Source organism: Pelodiscus sinensis, chromosome 24 (genome assembly GCF_052426305.1).
Source record: "Pelodiscus sinensis isolate ZL-2025 chromosome 24, ASM5242630v1, whole genome shotgun sequence".
NCBI classification, from domain to species: Eukaryota; Metazoa; Chordata; order Testudines; family Trionychidae; genus Pelodiscus; species Pelodiscus sinensis.
In genome coordinates, this window is record NC_143075.1 from 4,934,683 (window position 1) to 4,950,961 (window position 16,279).

The window sequence follows — 16,279 nt, forward strand, 5'->3', positions numbered from 1 at the left end:
GTATCAGGTAGACTTAAGATACCGAGAAGAAATACAGAAGAATTAATTCATGTTGTACCACCCACCACTGTATTTACCGTCACAGCTTTAGGTCCCATCAATCGCACCCTCACTGGCCACTTCCCAGCTCTCCCATTGACCAGGAGCAACAACACGTGGCCAGCGGGAGCTGAGACCGCCAGTACCTGCAGCCGTGCAGGTAAATATAGTGGCAGCGGCCCACCAGGGGCTAACCCTGGCAAACTGTCACCATGTTATTGCCCACCCCGATTACAGGCACTGGAAAAAGTTCAGAAAAGGGCAACAAAAATGGTGAAGGTTTGGAACGGGTGCCACCGGGAGGGCAGAAAAGAAACACACCTGGTCCCTGCTGAAAGTTCTCTCCTCACACGTTCGCACAGCGCCTAGCGCAGCGCGCCGCCGTCCCCGCCGCTACTGCAAGACAAACACCACTCCTGCCAGCACTGGGCAGCCCCTCCCTTCCCTGCTAAGGAGGGAAAGGCGCACACAGCCCACACCCTGACTACCGGGCAAAAAAAGAGGTTTGGCCAGTCTGGTTGGATTTAAAACTCTGCCATTTCCTTGGCTCCACTCCAGGGCTGATGTCAACTAGAGCAAGGGCCAGGTCTGTGCTCCAAGCGGGAAACGAGGAAGATGATTCGGATGCAACCATCACCTGCTGTCCTTGCCCTTCGCTTCCCGCACCCTTCCCTGCTCCACTACTGCCGCCCTGGGGGAATCCACACCGCGATGCGACCGCTGCTCTAGAAAGGGGGCACCTCAGCTCCATCCCCCACTCCCCAAAGGAACCAGCTGCCTCTAGAGCCATTTGGAAAGTCAGGCACGGACCCTGTGTGCAAAGTCCAACTTTGGGGTGACCCGAGGTGGCTGCCACTTGCAAATAGAAGACACCCTCCTCCCCGGCATACTGCTTTTCCTAGAGGTGCTAACGGGGTGGGCAACACAACCAGTGCCCTTCTGCTCACACCCCTTTTCCCCCCAGTCCATGACAGCTGGAAAAAAAAAAAAACCCTCGCTCCGAATTGTCCAGACTGAGGTTCCATTGTGCCGAGCCATTCCCTACAGGAAATGGAGGGCAAGACTTGAAACATCGGCTTCTTTATGCGCACTGGCAGCACGACAAGTCAGCCCGGTCCACAAAAGCCGGCCTGATGGAGAGAGGCTGCTCATTTTCTTCTGCTTGGCCAGTGTGCCGCCAAGTCCCCTGCGGGGGGAGAAAAATAAAACAGGCCTGCTCCCTCCGCTGGCACAGGGGATGTCAAATCCTGTTTAACTGGCTTATCTGCGTGGTCAGGCGCTGTGGTCCGGACACTGGAGCAGCCCTTGCCTTCAGCAGGGAGCTGCTTTGGCCCCCACCGGTGAATGGTTAACGGTTAACTGGGACTAGTAAGTATCACCTGTTGGGGTTAACCGGTTAACCTTTCACATCCCTGGTTGGCACAGGGTGTGCTGAAGCGTAAGGACCTGTTTAACCACAGTGGAAATAAGGCAGCTAACAGAGAGCGCGAAACAGGAACGCCAGCTACTTGCAGCCTCCAGCCCTCCCCAGGGCGAGTGCTCAGAGAAAGGTGGGTTCTGCTGTTCTGAGCCCGGACCTCAGAACCAAGAGCTCCTGAGTTGTCATCCCAGTTCTGACACTGAGTCACTGTGTGACCTATGGCTTGTCACTTCACCTCTGGGGGAGGGAAACAGGCACAGTAGGGAAGAGCAGCACGCCGAAGTAAGAACAACGGGCCCATGCCACGAGGTAGGGTCTGACTTCTGATGCCCTCACAACGGGTCCTATTCTGAACGCTTCTGTACTTCCTTTATAGGACAGTCCCTTAATGCCTCTTTGTGGGGGCATGTTGGGGTCCCCCCGATCCTGCAGCCCTGTAGCAGCAAGAACAGAATCCTCCCGCCAGTAGAACAGGGAGGGTTTATTGCTTCTCCAGGATTCAGCACGGCACAGATGTGATGTGGTTAGAGGAGTGAAGGCCAGGATGCCTCAGACCCCTGAGATTAGGGGGTCCATCGCCTCTCCACTTAAACCCTCAGTCCTCTAGTTAGGTTGTTCCCTTCATGTTTTCCAGCCAGCAACTGACCCCCCTTCCTCCCACACTCACTTTTCCTTAATTCCCTGGCTGCCCTCAACCGGTCTGACCGGTTGGGTCTTTGTCTACCTGACTTAGGCAGCCCACCCGCTGGGTAGTGCTCACAGGCAAAGGCCAGTAGGGGTCATCCACAGCCCACAACACAGCAACCAGCAAGGCTCTGACACTACATCACAACATGTGGGCGAGTCAGTGGGAATCACACGTCATAGCACAGGGGGGCAATGGGTTATAGAGCAGACAGCACCTCCGCTACGCCACACTCTTCCCCACTGCTTGGAAATCGACAAGGGCCCTGTGCAGTACCCTCCCAGCCTGCAGACGCTCACAGACGTGCCTTAAATCACACGAGCAGCCCCTTGGACGTCAGCGGGACACCTTGTGAGTGCTAAGTCCGTGCCCACGTGTTCACAGGTTCCCTGCACAGGGCTGCATTCTGGAGCATTTGTGCTCGAGTCCAGTTACACAGACCCACCAGTGACTTACCAGCTACCATTCAACAGACCCATCCTTACCCAGTCTCTGGGTGTAACGCGGACAGGCGGAACCGAACCCACGGCCTCTGGAGCATAGTGCATGAGCCTCTACAGCTTGAGCTCCAGAACCAGGCACAGGGACCATCAGGGAGGAGGGAGAAAGGAGAAGCAGTGTGATGGCATGTCATGGTCCCCCACCTCCTGCACCCCCGTAGCGGCACGAACAGACTCCACCAGCCAGTAGAATAGAGGCAGTTTATTGCTTCTCCAGGATACAGCACAGCACAGGTGTAATCTGGTTACAGGAACTGGGGCTAGAAGGCCTCAGTGCCCCCCCTTGAGATGGGGGTGGCTGGGCCCTACAATCCCAGCCCCCTCCCTAGCTCCTTCCCCCTGCTTCCCAGACCGCAACTAAAATCTGTCCCTTCCAGCCCTGCCCCCCAGCCAGGGGCGGCATTCCACCTTCCTTTGTTCCTCTCCCTGGGGGGTAGCTGGTAGGACAGGTTACCTCCCTGTCCCATCAGCTACTCCGCTGGGCCGTGGTACAGCCAGCAGCCAGTGGGGTCACCCACAGCCCAAGCCCAGCAACCAGCAAGGTACCCCCACTATGACACAAGAAGCTTCTCAGATCAGCTGAACTGGTCAGGAACCAGCAGGCACTGCGGGAACATACCTCCAGGGCACTGATGCCATTCCAGCCTGGCCTTCCCTAATGCAACGCTCCAACAGGCCTCCTCATGTCACTGGGCCCCCCGGCTGGAGAATGGGGTGTTTCCAGTGGGCGGGGCAGCAGCTGGTTCTGAAGGGGCACAGCTCTGCCCTCTGGCAAAGGGGACCAAGGCAGGGCTTGGCCTCAGAGATGCTAATCTCACCCAGCGGGCCACACTGCATGGGACAGGCCTCCAGAACAGGGGTGGGCAGGGTACAGCCTGAGGGCCAGATCCGGCCCACGGCCTGCCCCACTGGGACCCTCAGGCAGCTACCGCAGCTCCGGGTCACTCAAAGTGACTGGCTGAGGGTGGGGAGTGGAACTTCGCGTGCTACCCCCGCCCCCAGCACAATCATCTCAGCTCCCATTGGCTGGAACTCTCCCCCGAGCTAGAATCCTCTCCTGCACCCCTCCCCCTCCCCAACCCCTGGCCCCAGGCTCTACACCCCCCCAAGCCCCTCTCCTAGGCCAGAATCCTCTCCTGCATCCATAGCCCCCCCGGACCCTGCACCCCAATCCCCTGCCCCAGATCACCACCCGCTCCTTCACCCAAACGCCCTCTCAGACCCCACACCCCCTCCTGCACCCCAATCTCTTACCTGAGCTCCCTTCTGCTCCCAACCTCTGCCCCAGACCCCGTACCCCCCATAGAAAAGTGAGGCCCTTGACCACTTACCAAAATCTTGGAGCAGTCGTCCCCCCCCATCAAAAATTACCGCCAACCCCTGCTCCAGAGCCCAGACCTACTCACCCAGCCCCTCTGATCACATTTGGGTACCTACGAAAGGCCAGTTTCAGGAGTTAGTCTCATTTAAGTTTGCTTATGTGCGGAAGGGGACTCAGAAACAACCCCCCAGACACATGGTGCAGAGGTGGGATAAAGCTCCCGGTTCAAACCCGTCTCGTTTTGTTTTTCTACTTGGCTGTCACAGAAAAGCAGGAGCTGTTCTGCAGAGGCTACACAGAGAGGGATCAGACAGGGACAGGAGAAGGAATGTTTGCTGCTGGGCTGGGCTGGGCTGTTCTCTATGCCTTGGGGCATAAACTGGTTGCTAGCAGGGATCAAGAAGGAATTTCCTTCCCATCCTCTCCTGGACAGAATTAGATGCTTTTCTCTTTCTTCCGCAAGGTATCACAACTGGAAGCAATGGGACACCAGACCAGATGAGCTAATCAGCATCCCTGTGTCAATTCCAGACAGACGAAATTCACTAACAAGTCTCGGAACATAGCATGTGCCCTAGGAGTCTGAAAACTCCATTATACAATTAGGCCCATTACACAGGGCTGGGATTCCCTCCTGACCAGAGATCCACTTGGTCCCTGAAGCATGAGCTTGGATCACGCTTGTATCAACAGAAACAAAAAACAGGACTGTGTAGCACTTTAAAGACTAACAAGATGGTTTAATAGGTGATGAGCTTTCGTGGGCCAGACCCACAAAAGCTCATCGCCTATTAAATTATCTTGTTAATCTTTAAAGTGCTACACAGTCCTGTTTTTTGTTTCAGCTGCACCAGACTAACACGGCTACATTTCTACCACTATTCTTGTATCAACAGACATCGCTGACATTGCTGGTTGCCAAATAACCTGAACCCCCGGTAAAATTGAGTTCCTGGCCTTGCCAATAATCTCCTAGCAGAATACAGAGACACTACTCTGCTAATTACCCTATGGTCAGCGACAGTTTAGCAACGGAGCCAGGAGTTAACTCTGCCACAGCCCTCCCCTGCGTGCAGTCATTAACAGTGGGATGGCTACAGTCCTTCAGAGCTAAGGCCACTGTTTTGTCTGCACCGAGTTCCGGCCATGCCACGTCACACAAGGAGCGGAGAGCCCTTGCAGGAACACCTGCAGCGCGTTCACAGTTCAATAGCTGCCCAGGAGAGAGCGGAGCCTCTCCCTGAAGTTTGCTCAGTGGAAGCAGGGAGGGAGAGGCGGGTCAGCACCAGAGATTGCAGAGTTAAGATGGCAGTAAATAGAGACGTGCTTTGCTGCTCCATACCTACCATGTGGGGTCCGCACTGCGCCCATCGCCAACAAACAGCGCCTCGCTGCCCCACTGCTCCCAGCTGTCCTCCTCAGTAAGAGGCATACGTTTGCATACGAGCAGAGCAAGGACGGAAACAACCCCCCAAACACACCGTACAGAACTAGGATAAAACCAAATTGCAAACACTGTACATGATGGAATCCGCATCAAGCGTGTCCCCCGGCCCCAGCACCTAGGCCGATTACTAGGAGAGCCAAATGACCGTTTCCCAAATAGGGACGGAAACCGAACACCAACAGATCTGCATCCACACCAGAGGTTGGACCACTGGAACGATGCTAGTAAAAAAGAAAACTCACAGCCCTAAGCCAACCAGTTCTGTTGGTGCAAAACCACACGTACAGAGTTAGACCCGGCTTTCCCGTCTACCTACGGTGGCTAGATGCTGACACCGAACGACCACAGAATCCAGAACCACGAACCGAAGCTCTCTCGTCTTAGCCATCACTAGCTATGCCACGAAGGGAGTCACGAGGTTGGACCATCACTTGTATATAAACTCACATTGCACCTCTCCACGCTGCTGTTCCCAGAGCTCAGGAAACCTGCCACTCTGAGAACGGGCGATGGCGAAAGCCAATATCAAGCAGAGTTCTACAAAAACCTGAGTGGATGCTCTACACAAACACGGCTATAAACACACCCAAAGGGCTTTGCCAAAGATTTTAGCAGGTTTCTCTGGTAATTCTCCAGCCTCTCCCAGTTTTGTGGCTACCAGCAAGGAAGCAGGGGCTTTCAAGTTTTACACAAAGGTATGCTTAGGATGCAGAGACTTCCAGTATATCCCAAAAGCAGGGACAAGGCGGTGATAGAAAGCGACCAGTGTTCCCTCTAATTTTTCCACCCATGAGCAGAATAAATGTTATGTGCACCAAGACATGCGCAAATGTGCACCACTAATAGAACCACATGCTGTCGGCTGTGGGCACTCTGCTAATCAGCTAGGTAGCATTTGAATCTCTCCTGGGTGGCCACCCACTCAGCTTACCAGGCACACTGGAAGTGACACCGCGGCACACCATAACTAGCCTGAGAGCACTGCAGAATAGCCATCCGCTGCTCCAAATGTCTACCCAATTGCACACTCTCAGCATCCAGGAGTGACTCCGGAGCGACAGGGCAAACACTGTGTGAACCCAAAGGGAAAGTGATAAGAGCAGGCAACACCCCTCGCTCTCAGTGAGCACTTTTCACCCACGTCTCTCTTTGCAGCCTCAGTTCTGTTTTCTCTGGTTTAGAAACCGGTAAGTCCCCTCCTGCCAAAGGTCACCCTGCAAAGCAGAGGCAAAACCAGGAACCGAACCCAGGGCTCCCAAGGCCCAGCACAGTGCGCTATCCGTGGGCAGTGGCACCCGGGACACTTTTCACAAGGGCCAGGCCCTTCCAGGGTACAGGGCGTCGCCGTCGTAAGTCTCCCCGGGATACACCTGCTCCGCACTGAAGTCGACGCGTTTCCAAGTCCTCCCAGCCCCGCTCTTAGGTCGCACAAAAACCCAAACAACACAACAATGTGTGCAAATGGAAGTGGGGGGAGGGGGGAGTCCCACTTTCCTGTTTCACTAGAGGCCCAAGCGTTTTGGACGTAGCTTGGACGTACAGCGAGGGCGCCCGTAACAGCATCTCTCCGGTTTGGCCTGGGGGACCCTGCCTGGTGCCAGGGAGTGGGGGGGGGGGGGGGGTCTTGGTTTGGGGGCCCGCTCAAATGGGGGTGCCCCAGCAAACTGCCCCTTCCCCCAGGGCCAGCCCACAACATTTTGGCACCTGAGGAGGGGCGCTCCAATGACCCCCCCCCCCGCCCCCTCGCTTGGGCAAAACTTTGGAAGGTCTCACTTCCCTGGGTCCTGGTGCCCCCCCCCCAGTTCGCCTCCTGGTAAGGCCAGCCCTGGCTCCCCCCACCCTGCCCCATGCAGAGGGCCCGCAGCAGCCGCAGCCCGGGGGCCCAGCGCATGGCGGGGAGCCCCCGGCGGCACCACTCCCCGGGCCGGGGGAAGCGGGGACCCCTCGGCGCAGCTCAGGACGCGGGGCCCCGTGTTCGCTGCTCCGGCCGGGCCGTGCAGGGAGGCGGCCCCGCCCCAGCCCCGGCGCCCCCTGCCCGGCCGGGCGCCCCCCTCCTACCTGCGCGGCGAGCCAGGTCAGCGGCGGCCCGGAGCCTCCATCGCCGCCGGGCAGGTGCGTCCCGGGCAGAGCGCGGCGGCTGCGGGCGGGCAGGGAGCAGCGCTCGGCGGAGCCCCACCCCGGCTCGGCTCGGCCCGCCCCGGGGGTGGGGCCGCCACCTGCCAGCCAGCCCGGCCAGCCTGGGTACCCTGCAGCCGGGGTCGTGCCCGTGCTCGGCGCTGCGCGTCTGGGCAGCCCCGCGCTGGGAGCCTCTGGGCGCCCTAGGTTTGGGGGCCCCCCTCAAATGGGGGTCCCAGGGGAACTGCCCTTTGCCCTGCCTGCCGCAGACCGCTGCGCCCCCCGGCTGCCTGGTCCATGGCTCCCTGCCACAGCAGCGGCCGCATGGGGGGTGCCCCCGAAGTGGGGCGGCGCGGGCTTGGCAGCCAACGCAGCTGGCGAGGCCGAATCAGGGAATGTGAGCTTTAGGGTGCCCCCCTAGGGTCGCCCCCTCCCTCTCCAGGGCCGAAACAAGCCTGAAGAGGTGTCGATAGGGGCCGGGGTGGCGCCCACCCCAGAGACAAAGACGGGCCCCAAGTGTGTCACCCGAAGCCCGACAACCCATCCCGAGTCCTCAGCCATTTCTGAGAGGGGGGTTGGCTCTGGCAGCCGCCAGCCTCCCGTGCCAGGACCGGCCTTGTGCGTCCGCCGTCCCTGCAGGGCCAGGGGACCCCCACCATGGCCACGGAGCAAAGTCCTGGCTGCAGCCGGGCCGCAGCTTGGGAAGCAGGAGTTTGGGAGAAAGTCCCGTAAAATCGTAGGGTGGCGGGTGGGGAATGGCCTTGCCCCTTGTGGAAATACAGGCGGCCGCGCTGGCCTTGGCCAGGCCCAGGCTTTGGGCCTTAGACGGCATTGGAACTGAATGGGGCGTGACACTGAATCAAGGTTTGCTCCTGTTCCTAGCAGCCGGAGTGGAGGGTGCGATGCCCAGTGCCCTGCTGCGCCAGTGTCTCCTTCATCCCCCTGCGCGCTAGTGAGTAGGGGCGCAAAACCCCATGTCAACTGGTACCTGGGTACAGGCTTAACTGCCTGTCCCCCCATGGATGGGGGAGGGGGTGTGCGCTGGAGCAGCCCTCGCCCCCCACAGCTAGGCATGGTGGGCCCGGCTGAGGGGCTGCTCCGGGCCCTGGTTCACTAGGTATGTTGGGAAGGCAATGCTTACCAGCTAACCCTTTCCTTCCCTAGGACTGAGCGTAAATCGCTCTTGCTGCTCGGCAGGGAGGGAGAAGGCGAATTCCCAGCGGGGGCAGTGCGGCCCGGCTTCGCCCAGGCAGAAAGACCAAGCCAGGTGCTGGGCAGGGGTGTATCCGGTTCCAGGGAGTGTCCTCCGAGGGCAGAGCTCCTGAAAGAACCTGCAGGCGCCACTCCAGCTGCAGCCCTGCCCCGGGCAGCCATAGCAGTGGAAGTCTGCCCCCTGCTGCTCCCAGCTCTGCACTGCAGAGATTTCCCCACTGGGGGGGGGGGGGGGGGGGGGGGCTGGAACAATGTGTGTAGTGGGGGAGTCCCGTCCCTGCTCCTGGGGTCCGCTCTCCCAAGCCGTCCTCTCACTGCCAGGCTCAGCTTCCCCTCAGCAACGCGGATCCTCCACTTTCTCCCCGGCGCCAGCGCCCAAGGCGTCTGCTCAGCCGGGATTCCCGGCCGCGAGCAGCTCTCGCCACCAGGCCCGTTTCAGCTCCCATCCAACCTAGGGACCGAATAGTGTAGTCAATTAACTGATTAATGCTTATCGGTTAATGCTGTAGACTACACGCGTCCCCCCACCCCACTTGCCAGTACGTTTTTTAGCAGGCTGGCCAGCTCAGTCCTGGCTCACGCTGGGTCCGGGACCAACCCTCGCTGCAGCTCTGCATTTAAAGTGAATTAGCAGCCAGGCGGGCAGGCAACCCGCCTCAGTTCTGGCTCATGCTGGATCCAGGAGCTCAGACTGCCCCCTCCTCCCGGACAGGGGCTGCTACCTCCCTGCGCTGTATCCGAGGCAGCAGTGCGGGGCAACAGGCAGCTGGTTTTTAAACTGGCTCCCCTCATGGACCAGCTCCTGCCTGGTACCCCGCGGCATGGCAGGGGGCTCCTCAGGAGTGGGGCCAGAGCGCACTGGCTGCCGGCCCCGCCCCTGGGGACTATCGAATAGTCGAGTAACCGATAAGAATTCACGAGGTTAATGGACTATTCAATGAACCGATATTTAACATCCCTAAGTCAACCCGGGTCCTCCTGCCGCTCTTGGCCAAATGGCTCCGGTTGCTTGTCTCTCCCTAAGAGCCAGGCAGCTCTCCCCCACCGCTGCTGTGTCCGGTTCCCTCTGCCTCCCTCCCTCTCAGGCCTGCTGCCCTCTCTCAAGCCTCCCTGAAGGGTCCCAGGCAGGCAGCCTCTCCTTAGAAGGCCACTAGTCGAATCACCACAAGACGGGAAGGAGGCTTTCACGGGGAGGAAGAATTGGCAATGGCCTCCCAGCGGGGAGAGAGACACAGAACTGCGATGCAGACCTGCTCCCTAGTGGCAGGCCGCGAGACCGCTCCTGGCCGGCCGGCTGGAGGGATCCCGCTCTCAGAAGCCAGGCAGCCCCGTTGTGCCCAGCAGCCCCCGGAGGCAGCCTGGCCCCAGCTCTTTTTCCAGCCCCAGCCCAGCTCCCTGAGGGCTAGCCATGGGGCAGCCAGGCAGGGTTGCAGAGGGGGCCCGGTGGGTTTTCGCAGCCTGTCGTGACACTGGCGACCGTGTTTTTGGTTGGGGGCTGCCGACTCAAAGAAAAATCAGACAAATGAGACACCCCCCCCAACCAAAACCCCTCACTGACGTGGCCCCCGAGTGAGAAGCAGAAAGACCCTCCCCACATTCCCCATCACACCTCAGAACCTGGCGGGGGCAGGCTAGGGGACTTTGTGGGCCCCAGGCTCCGGCGGGGGCAAAAACTGAGGGGTTCAGTGGGGGGGAGGGGCTGCCAGGAAGCAGGCTTGTGGTGTGGGGGCTGGGCGGGAGGGAGGGTCCAGGAGTGTGTTGGGGGTGGGTAGGTCTGGGTGGGTGGGAGGTGGCAGGAGCAGACTCAGGGTGGGAGGGCTGGGTGGGAAGTAGGGTGCTGGAGTGCCAGAACCAGCTCCCCAATGCTGGGGGGAGCTCCAAGCCTGGGGGGCCAGATCCAGGCAAGCTGGGGGCTGGATCTGGCCCCCAGGCCATAGGCTCCCCCCCACCCTGCGCCAATTCCAGGGCTGTAGTACCGAAGCAGTGCTCCTAGAGGAGCGTCAAGCAGGAGAGCACCCTTTAAACCAGCCCCCATCTCACTGCGGTTCCCCGCTGGGCCGTACCTGCTTCTCCAGGGGCTCGCGTCCCTAGCGCATCTAGGTGCCAGAAATAGAAACCCAGCTTGGAACCCTGCTGCCTTCAAACCCGGGTTCTGCTGCTTTTCCCCACACACCTGCCTTCTGGGCCACCTGACCCGCGGCATTTCCGTCTCGATAACCCTGTATCGTGAGCCTGTCCCTAAACCCCCCTGCCGCTCGCCAGTGCGTCCCTCTCACCGAGAGAAGTTGGTTCAATAACAGAAATCACCACACCCAGGCTCCCTCATTTTTTCCATCCGTGTGCAGAATAAATGTTGTTCTGTGCACCGAGCCATGTGCAGAGGGGCACCACCAGGAGACACACACGCTGCCGGCTGTGGGTGCTCTGCTAATCCGCTCTGCGGCATTCGAATTTCTCCTGGGCACTTTCCCACATTCTCAGCTTAGAGGGAACAATTCACCTCCCCCGCTTTGTGTGTCTAATGTTTGAGGACCGGCACAGCCACAATGACCCTGCAAACCGCTCAGATCTAGGTACCGTCAGTCACGGCGTGCGGGGGAGTCACCAGGCCCTGTCCCCACATCCACAGTCAGACGGACTGTCAGCCGGCAAGTAGAAGAGAAGGTTTCTTCATTGACAGGGCCACCGCGTAGCACAGACTTGTTGTTGACACAGGAACCGGGAGCAGCCAGTACAATCCAACTTGGGGTGGGGGGAAAGAGGGGGCAGAGCCGGCGCCCTGGGCCACCTCCCTGCATCCTCCGCCAGCTGAGAGTAACTCTCACACCCAGCAACTGGTCCCAGCCCCGCAGTCCCTGGCAAGGTGTCACCTGGTTGCGCTTCCCACCTCAGCTCAGGTTACAAGACAGCCTGAGCTATAGTTGTGGACATGGAACAGCCTCCCCTCAGCGAAAGCAGCATCCAACATTCCCATCCCCAGCCGGGTGCCCATGCAATGCCCAGGGAAACTGAGGCACACACCCGGGGTCCCAACGGAACAGGGCAGGGCAGCAGGAATCACAGCCAGCCTCACAAAGCAAACAGAGCAAACACAATCCCCACTACGTCACGCCATGGCCAAGTGCCGCCAGCTAGCGCTGGGTTCTCCACACCCTCTGTAGCTTGTTTTCTGATTGCAGGGAAGCTGACAGAAATGCCAGGCCTCAGGGCAAAGCGGGTGGGGGGGGGGGGAGGGGAGAAAGGCAGCGCTATGCTCCTTTAAGGGGCGGAGCCTCAGACTGAAGGGGTGGGGCTTGAGGTTACTCTCCTGGGCTCTGGCTGCCATTGCTATTGAAGTAGCAGCGAGGGGCGCTCTGAGCGCTTTTGAATCACCGGGCCCAGGACAGCTGCCCCTTTTACTTCCTCCCACCCGCTATCAACAGGCCTGGCTGACTTGGCTGGATTCTATCAGAACTGAGCTGCGCTTTCACCTCAAACTTATCCCTAACCTGAATCGAGAGCCATTTTTTGTGCAAAAAACAATAGAGTTTTGTTTTTTTTTAAAAAAAACCCCAAATCTCCATGGTTCTCATTTGGCTCAGGGCCGGGAGCCAGAAATCCTGAGCTCTAAAGATAAACTCCGGTTCTCCAGGGCCAAGCGGAAGGATATCAGCATTCGCTCACCGCCTGGGTGGCTGCAGCAGGCAGGTTTCGGGGCTTTAGAAGTTCCCCCCATCGTGCGTTACTGACCTTGACAGCTCTGCTCCCGCAGGGTGCAAGCTGATATAATAAGGGGCATTTTCTCTGCCTTCGAGGATTGCCCTGCGACGGAATTTGCCGTGGGCGTGAATCCTCCCCAGAACAATCGCGCGCTTCATTGCTGATCCTGTTCTTCATTGTTCCCCTGACCTATTACATCGTGCCAGTGCGCAAGGGGGGAATCTTCCCGTTGGGCTCTCTCCAGGACATCTCTGTGCAGTGACCTTCACACGAGACAGGGAGCTATTGGCAAGTCCGTTGACAGAGGCTCTGTCATCGCTCTGTTGGGTGAGGGTGGTGGGGGGCAGGGAGATGGCAGAACAGGGCTCATCTTGTTCACACATTTCTAAGGCTGGTTCCCCAACCCGTCTCTCAACTATGGAAGAGCTTCAATGGTAGAAGCAAGGAGGGAGCTACTTCAAGCTACCGATGGGTTTCGGGGAATCGAGCTGTTGATGAGAACTAGCTGGTGCTTAAAAAAATACAGTTCAAAGAGGGCTCGATCCAGACCCTTAGCACTGAATAGCAGAAATATTCAAGTCCAGAGCCAAATTTAGCAGGTGGCTCCAGTCCTAGCCAGAAGCCACATCCAAAGCACATCCCAAACCTCAGAAGAGTTTGGCTCGTCCCTCAGACATGGTGGCTCTGCCCAGGCCTCATGACGGATGTATGTCATTTCTGCACGCGAATTAGCACAAGAAAAGTGGTTTCCCATCGTATTTCCAAGAAGGGACCAGAAATGGCCGGAGACCCCAGAAATGGCCCGAGACAGAGTGCCCTTTCTCTGGAGTGCAGCTCCCTCGGACAAGGTAGGACACATGCAGAGGTTGCCCCGTCACACTAACAAGTGGCAAACTAACGTACCGATCTGCACGTTGTCCTCTGGGCTGGGTCAGCAATGGAAAGTAGACGACACTGTAACCCCCACACCTCTGCTGGGTGGGGCACTCTTCCACCTCGTGGCCCCGAGACCCTCACAGAGAACTTAATGTGTCTGCTCTATATCCTTAGCCACCAGCCAGCTGGGTTTTGGTGCATGTGGTAGAGGCTCATGCACTAAGCTCCAGAGGTCCCAGGCTCAATTCTGCCTGCTGGCGTTACAATATCTCGCACTCCAGCGAGCAAGCAGGACTGTAGTTTTAGAGACATAGGAACGGCCATAATGGGTCAGACCAAAGGTCCATCTAGCCCAGTGTCCTGTCTTCTGACAGTGTCCAATGCCAGGTGCCCCAAAAGGAATGAACTGAACAGGGAATCATCAAGTGATCCCACCCTGACAAAGAGAGGCTAGGGACACCATTCCTCCCCATCCTGACTAATAGCCATCGGTGGACCTCTCCTCCATGAATTTATATAGCTCTTTTTTCAACCCTCTTAAAGTCCTGATCTTCACAACATCCTCTGGCAGGGAGTTCCACAGGTTGACTGCACGGTGTGTGAAGAAAAACCTCCTCCTGTTTGTTTTACACCTGCTACCTATTAATTTCATTTGGTGACCCTGAGTTCTTGTGTTATGGGAAGCAATAAATGAGTCTTCTTTATTCACTTTTTCCACACCTTCATATCCCCCTTAGTGATCTCTTTTCCAAGCTGACAAGTCCCAGTCTTTTAAATCTCCCCTCCTATGGCAGTCGTTCCATGCCCCGAATCATTTTTGTTGTTGGGCCAGAAGGGGGGGATGCAGGATTGAGTCCAGGGGCCAGACAAAAGGGTCCATGGACTAGATGTGATCCACAGGCTGTATTTTACCCTCCTCCCATTTCTAATCTTTTTGACCCTCTCCCTGGCTTTTGGAACTCACGCCTCATTCGTAGACCTATGTACGCATAATCAAACACCTATTTGGATTATTAGGCTGCATTTTGTATATTCAAGAAAATAAGGTTATTGGCAGAGAACAGATGTCCCGGCAAATGAACAGGATGGAACCCTACTCAGGAAGATGATGGATCTACCCCACCATGGACAACACACATTTTGCTGGGAACAGATCTTTCCTTGGCTTTCTTTTCCCCCTTCTCCTGTTGATTATTTTTCTCTCCCTACAAATGGAGCCTTTTTCTCACCAGTTTATGGGGAGAAGCGAGTGCTTTCTGGATGACAAAGTCCGCTTGTCAGCAATATTCTCTTCAATGTCTCTGTTCTCTCACTAAAGCCCGCCTGACAATCACTCTATTATCAAAGCTTTCTTATCCAATAGATTTTTTTTAACTCCCCTCCAGGGCTAATGAGGAGAGAGGTTGCCAGCTGCCACAGAGGCAGAGGATTTCAATTCAAAGTTCGGCCGAGACCAAAATCCTTATATGACCAATGCCCGGGAAGTGCTATTATGTAGTATGCTGGATACTGTCATATGAGCACCATGAATGACTTTTTGAAGCTTGGACCATTCATCAGTTTTGTAATGCACATGGTGAGTTCAAAGACCCTGCTTTCAAGTCGGTTTTGCTTCAAGTGACCCCCGCTGAAACCTCTGACCGCCACCGCTAGAGATTTCACTAACTCTCCACTCACCGCATTGAGGGGAAAATATTCACAACAGATTTCAGTTCTTCTCACAGAATGGAAGAGACTCACCTGCCACTGCGAATTTTCGGCTAAGAAACAGGAAACCTCATTAGTTTGATGTTTGCGTACCCAATAGCGTTGGACATCTCTTCTTGACCTGGGAAGAAGAACTCAAGAGGGTTAGAGTACCAGAAACGCCAATGTCATCTCCAAAACATCCAGAAGTTCTGCTTAACATGTCTCTTGCTGCCTTTCAGATGTGGCCATGTAAAGGTTACGCTCATTAAGGTCATTCTACAATGTTAATAGGTAGCAGGTTTAAAGCAAACAAAAGGAAATACTTCTTCATGCAACTCACAGTCAACCTGCGGAACTCCTTGCCAAAGGATGTTGTGAAGGCCAGGGTTCAAGAAAGAGATAGATACATTCATGGAGGTTAGGTCCATCAATGACTATTATGCAGGATGGGTTGGAATGGAGTCCCTAGAGTCTGTTTGTCACAAGCTGGGAATGGGTGACAGGGGAGGGATTACTTGATGATTCCCTGCTCTGTTCATTCCCTCTGGGGCACCTGGCTTTGGCCACTGTGGGAAGACAGGACACTGGGCTAAATGGACCGTAGGTCTGACCCACTGTGGCCGTTCTTATGTTCTTAATGCAAATGTCCTGCCACCTTTAGTGGTCACCACAAGCCCTTTCTCCTGACAAGCGAGTTCATGCCTCTGCTCTCACTCCTCATCCTTGGGCCTTCTCTAAAGAAATATCACCAGCACTGTAGTGTTCCCCTTGTCATTGGAGAAGCCCTTGTGAGTCTCTTCCTCGGGGATGGGCAAATACTAGCCTGTGGGCTGGATCCGGTTTGCCAGGGTTAGTTCCTGGTGGGCCCCCACACCACCGAAGTTACCTGCGCCATTGCAGGTCCGGGGAATCGCAGCTCCTGTTGGCCGCAGATTGCCGGCCCCGGCCAACGGGAGCTGCCATCACCCGGACCTGCGACGGCGCAGGTAGATAAAGCAGCAGCAGCTCCCAGGAGCTAACCTTGGTGAGCAGACACCGTTTCATTGCCCACCCCTGCCCTATGTCCATATGACGTGTAACTTACCGCCGGAAAAAGAAATGGACTGTCCTTTGCCGCTCTGTTTAAAACACAGCAACAACAGCAGAGTCGGGCGGGCACAGGGAATCCAAGATGCTGTTTTTCTACTGAGACGATCACAGAGTCCAGCCCCGCCCCACCAACTTTTACAACCCCATCTCACCTAAAACCAGAAAGCCATGAAGGGCCCCGTCCTTT

General features: G+C 56.9%; 1 protein-coding gene across 3 annotated transcripts in view; it reads right to left on the reverse strand.

The window, feature by feature from the left end:
• Positions 1-8,806, reverse strand: part of ARHGEF16 (Rho guanine nucleotide exchange factor 16) — a 46,551-nt gene extending 37,745 nt beyond the window's left edge. The window contains exon 1 of one of the 3 annotated variants that reach the window (XM_075906534.2): positions 8,669-8,806. The gene's annotated coding sequence lies outside the window, so the exon portion shown is untranslated. Of the gene's footprint in view, positions 1-360; positions 434-7,470; positions 7,604-8,668 lie in introns of those variants that run through there. The other 2 variants (XM_075906533.2, XM_075906535.2) reach the window with 2 other exon arrangements.
• Positions 8,807-16,279: the final 7,473 nt, after the last annotated feature.